The sequence below is a fragment of the Carassius auratus genome, unplaced genomic scaffold, assembly GCF_003368295.1.
Source record: "Carassius auratus strain Wakin unplaced genomic scaffold, ASM336829v1 scaf_tig00005249, whole genome shotgun sequence".
NCBI classification, from domain to species: domain Eukaryota; kingdom Metazoa; phylum Chordata; class Actinopteri; order Cypriniformes; family Cyprinidae; genus Carassius; species Carassius auratus.
The window spans coordinates 128,917-135,000 of record NW_020523643.1 but is presented as its reverse complement, the minus strand read 5'-3'; the positions used below and the strand labels follow the sequence as shown (position 1 = coordinate 135,000).

Below are 6,084 nucleotides of genomic sequence, written 5' to 3'. Positions count from 1 at the left end.
GGAAAATCAGCATCTTCAAAAAGCTGATCAGCAGAAAGAAGCATGAAGTGCTCCAAGATTTCCTCGTAAACGGGTGCAGTGACTTTGGTTTCCAAAAAACACAATGAACCAAAACCAGCAGATGACATTGCACTCAAAATCATCACAGACTGTGGAAACTTAACACTGGACTTCAAGTTAATTGGGCTATGAGCTTCTCCAGCCTTCCTCCAGACTCTAGGACCTTGGTTTCCAAATAAAAAACAAAACTTGCTCTCATATGAAAAGAGGACTTTGGACCACTGGGCAACAGTCCAGTTCTTCTTCTCCTTAGCCCAGGTAAGACATCTCTGACTTTGTATGTGGTTCAGGAGTGGCTTAACAAGAGGAATACGACAACTGCAGCCAAATTCCTTGACATATCTCTATGCCTTGACCCCAGCCTCAGTCCATTCCTTTTGAAGTTCTCTCAAATTCTTGAATCGATTTCGCTTGACAATCCTCATAAGGTTGCAGTTCTCTTGGTTGGTTGTGCATCTTTTTCTTCCACACTTTGTTTCCACTCAACCTTCTGTTAACATGCTTGGATACAGCACTCTGCGAACAGCCAGCTTATTGGCAATGGTTGTTTGTGACTTACACTCCTTGTGAAGGGTGTCAGTGATTGTGTCAGAGATCATATTCAACACACCTGCACCTGACCCTAACATTAAAAAAAAAAAAAAAAAAACGTATATTTTTTCTTACTTTTAATTAAGGTTTGAAAATATTATTTATAAATCTTTATTAATCGTTAGATCCACAAAGCTGCTCACATACATTTAAATGGCTTGACTAAAAACGCTGCTGGCTGTTGAGTGACAGCAATTTAACCTATTACACAAACTTGCACGTTTAGCATGAGGTTGAATACAGTTTTGTATTAATCAGTTACTTATTGATGCTTTTCCCTTCCATCTTGAATAACATTATGCTTCCATAACACATTTCCGGTTTAGAATTGACACTGATTAAATAGAACAAGTACTCATGATTTTCAAAAACAACACAAAAATATAAATAATAATAATTATAATAAATAAATAAATACTATTATTTATATTATTAATTTGTTACTCTTTGTCATGGATAAATATATATACATATGATAATTACTTTTGACATTACTTTGTCATGGATATATATATATATATATATATATATATATATATATATATATATATATATATATATATGATAATTACTTTTGACATCAAATGTACCTACAATTACAGAATCACTCAACAACAAACGCAAAAGTCCTGAGAGTCGAGACACTTTGATTCAGCTGACGGCACAGAAGATGATGAACAACATTTCAGATAGTTTAGAGAATCTTTCAATCTTTCAAATCGACTTCCGATTTCCCCTCCACGTCTACTCTGCATGAGCTTTCCTTCCTTCGCTCTCTGATACAGGTGGATGGGGAAAGTGATGGATGAAGGATGGATGTTTGCAGACAGAGAGGTAAGACCCATCACTCACACAGACCTCACAATCCTGACTGTGTGCCGCTGATAAAACCAGCGTGTGTAAATATGAACGAAATGAAGTGTGCAGTTTATTCTGTCACACAGACCTGAAGTAAAACTGTTTCAAAATAATGGAAGAAGAACTTTGCATCCCATGAAGAACTGTCAATGATGGAACTGAATCAAAAATGAAATATGTCACTGAACTTATAAAAAATTTTCAAAAGTTTGGGGTGAGAACAAGGCTGCATTTATTTGATTGTAAATACTATTTAAAAAAATGTTTGAAATATTAACAACATTTTAAAGGCGCAATACAGTATGTATTTTTTCTGCTTTAAAAATAGCAGAAATCACTATATCTATGTTATATATATTTTTTTGTTGTGTACTTACATCATCCCAACAGTTTCCACGAACTTTCAAATCCGGAGAAAATTATAGTTTAATTAGAAGACACGGCACGTTTCTTTATTTCCGTTTTGTCGCCCGTCTATGGCGTCATATAAACTTTGACCCCTCTAGTTTATCTAACTTCCTGCGGAACCGCCAAATACAAAGGTGAACAGAAACAAAGACAAGACGAAGAAGAAAAAGTAGTAGCCTTGATCGAGACTATTATATTTTATATTTATATTGTTTATATTCGTATTTAAACCTCAATCAATAACTTAGTTATGGATTATGATTATGCTTTGCCTGCACGTTCTGTGAAGCGCAAACGCACGGGGGAAATAAATGACCCGAGATGGTTTTGGGACAAGAGAAGCAACAAGACACGGGTCAATATTGGAGTTGCATTTCCAAGATAGAGAGAGCTTCGTGACAAGCTGAAACTACAGAGAGATGCCGAACTCGCTTGCATTCTGAAAAACAGGTACGCATCCATTCAGCTAACTGTATCTATCCGTATATTTAGTGAAACGATGATGTCTTGTGTAAAACGCAGACGGACTAGCTCTCATGTAAATCTACATTTGTTCTATATCTAACTGAATAAAGTAGCTTCAAATGCAGTTCTCTAACTTGTTTGATATCATAGTATAACGTAATTATAATTATTAACGAAAGGCGACCGTGTTTTTTAACATATATTACTACTAGCTAGATGGAATATTGATTTGATAGGGGTCTCATAATTCATATAGACGGTTTCATCGGTCGCACGGTCGTGTATATCGTCTGGCTGTGGTGCCTTCTACAAACGCAGTTAAAGGCAAGGTGATGAGTAGACTGAAGTTAGGCTCTGGTGTTTCCCATACATTTATTTATTTTTGGAGACTCGCCACAATTTTAAAACTGATCTTTTTTCAAAAAGGCTTCATTGAATAAACATGAGTAACGTTACTTACTGCACGTTTAATGATAATAATTCCTTACATTTATATGTTTAAATATCAAAACGAGGCACAGGTGTTTTTATATCGCTGTATTTCTGAAGGAAGACTTGCATGTTATATGCCTGATAGCAGCGTATGAGCGTAGCTCTGCTTCGTATACAGCTGTTACTGGGGAAACCTCTATTTCTCGCGCTTTATGTCTATGCTTTAAAACATCTCCTGTTGGCAAATAATTAATTTGCATTTTCATTAAGTCCGCCTGATCCACGCAGCAAACATTTTGTTTTTGTTTTAAAAAAATATCTACTCCAGAGGGACTTGGCTGTTGTTATTGATTCTATTTGGAAGTCTACCGGAAGTTAAGTTAGGTCCACAAAAGTGCTCATGCGCAGTAACGTTTGTTTATGTTGTTGCCGTTGAAACCGTATCTCCGTTCGAAAAGACGTGATTGTCAAAATGCTAAGTTAGAATGAGTGAGGAATGACAGGGAGCGACAGAGCGCGTGTTCCAATGAACAACAACTCCCATGAGCCTTACGCTCTTTCCCGACGTCATCAAAGTACGTCTTATGTTATTATTTTGATTGAGTGACCCTTGGTGGCCAAAAATTCTATATTGTACGTTTAAATATTGGAATATATTGTAAAATATAATTTATTCCTTTGATCAAAGCTGTATTTTCACTCCACTCTTCAGTGTCACATGATCCTTCAGAAATCATTCTAATATACTGATTTGCTGCTCAAGATACATTTATTATTATTATTATTATTATTATTATTATTATTATCAATGCTGAAAACAGTTGCACTGCTTCATATTTTTGTGGAAACCATTTTTCTGGGTTTTTTTATGAACAAAAAGTTCAAAAGAACAGTATAAATTATACTGGAATTCACACACACACACACAAACACACACTCACACAAAAACACATTAATGCTGAAAATACTGACAGGAAAAGACAGAAAAAAAAATTGTAAAAAGACTTATGTGATAAATGCAGCAGACCGACACAGGACTCATCTAAAGGGATGCATTTCAAACGATTGTGCTGAGACAGACGCCAGTGATGTTCCCATCAGATGTTTAAAGAGCTCTGAGATCTATCCTGCTGCTGGAAATATGCTGATCACACACACCTCTATTCCTTTAGACCATCTCTGCGTGTGTGTGTGTGTGACACAGAGAGAGGTGAGATTTAAGATTTCTCTGACACACATAAGCTCTCCTCACCTACACACAAAATACACATTCACTGAAACCCAGTGAGCTGTTAAAGCAGACAGACAGGGACCCATTCCAAATCAGGACAAACTACAAAGACTTCTGACTTAAACTCTGGTCATTGGAAAGATCTCCCAGCCAATCAGAATCAAGGACCAGAAAGAAATATTGTATAAAATGAAATCATGTAAGCATACAATATCTTACATAATATAAAATACTCATCATGCAATATTTTATATAATATCAAAACAGATCCCATTTGTGAAAGGTTTTCCCTTTGCGAAGGTCTCTGCATGTCCTTTAGTTATATTTATCTGACTTCTGAGGACAAATTTGCCCCAAAAGTACAGCTAAGTAAATACACACAGACAGAAAGTCACACAATCAACCAAAGGCAGAGAAAAGAACACACTGTTTGATGAAAATCTACAGCCAACAAAGGAGTCTCACACACAGAGACAGACAGGGCAGCGGTAGAGGTGTAATCTGTGTTATGTAATCAATCTAATTAAATAGAGCGGTGTCATCTATAAGGACAGATGGCTCACTCTGCCAAATGAAAATAAAACCATGCACACATGAGTCATGAATATCCCTTCATCCTGATTCCAGCGTCGCACCTGTTCAAACATCTCTTATCCCTTCCGATCTGTTTCCGGTTTCCTTCGTTATTCATCGAGAACGTAATTCAGACGGACACACAACACTCCATATCTCTGCTGAAGTATTCACTTCATTTCCGGTGGCTTTTTGACAGAAACAGGCCAAAGTTAGAGGGATCAAACTGGTAATTTTCTATTTATATCTACAGTAAAAATAATTAGGTTCACAAGTTAGTTAAACAGATAGTTTATGTATGTTAGTAATAATATGAATATAAAGAATTACCAAACATTCAACAAATACAGTGATTTTTCATTTCTATTTCACTTTATATATTACCCATTCCTATTTAATTTTACCAATACTTGCTACACTTCAAGGATTCATATATTCATATATATATATATATATATATATATATATATATATATATATATATATATATATATATATATATGTGTGTGTGTGTGTGTGTGTGTGTGTGTGTGTGTGTGTGCGTGTGTGTGTGTGTGTGTGTGTGTGTGTGTGCGTGCGTGCGTGTGTGTGTGTGTGTTATAATTAAAGAATATATATTATTAATATTACTGGAAGAACATTGTTCATAACTTTGAAAGAACCTTTCCAGAACGTTCTGAGAGCCGTGATTGATATTCACATTGAACTCACTGACTGAGACTAAGACAGTAAGACAGAGGTTTGAAATTCTGTTCTGACTGTGACAAAATAACTAATGACAATAAAAATATAGAAACAGAAGTGAAGAGAAGAGAAGAGAAGAGAAGAGAAGAGAAGAGAAGAGAAGAGAAGAGAAGAGAAGAGAAGAGAAGAGAAGAGAAGAGACGAGACATAGATGAGAGCAAAAGACACAGACACATACCTGAACATACACGTGATGTCCATGAGCATTTGGGAGCATATAAAATGTGTGTGTGTGTGTGTGTATGTGTGTGAGCTTTTGTGTGTGTGTCTGTGTGTGTGTGTGTGTGTGCGTGTGTGTTCCACGGTCAGTTCTTGTCCTGGTTTCAGTTCTTCTTCCCCTGCGGCTGTAACCTCATCTACATCTTTCTCATTCTTTCATTTTCCTCCTGTTATCCTTCTTTTCACAGATGCACCCCCCCCACCAGGTCATCCCTTTCTCGTTTTCACCCCCCCCCCCCCGCCCCCATCTCTTAAACTGATGGTATGAGATTCTAGCTCCACTTCAGATCAAATTAAAATGAGCTTTAGTGAGAGCAAACCACACGGCCTGCCTCCATCCTGTTACAGACATCACACACATACACATCTAAATCAGGACATATTGTGCACCTCTATTGTTTTTATCTAAGGCTAATAATAGCAATGGCTGCAGACAAACTTTATTACTAAAACAAAACTTACGTTTTTACGTTCTTACATTAAAAACAATATGTTTAATGTAT

The 6,084-nt window shown here is 36.3% G+C and overlaps 1 protein-coding gene across 2 annotated transcripts in view; it reads right to left on the bottom strand.

The window, feature by feature from the left end:
* Positions 1-6,084, bottom strand: part of LOC113070795 (dedicator of cytokinesis protein 2-like) — a 100,498-nt gene that overhangs the window by 20,246 nt on the left and 74,168 nt on the right. The window lies entirely within an intron of this gene.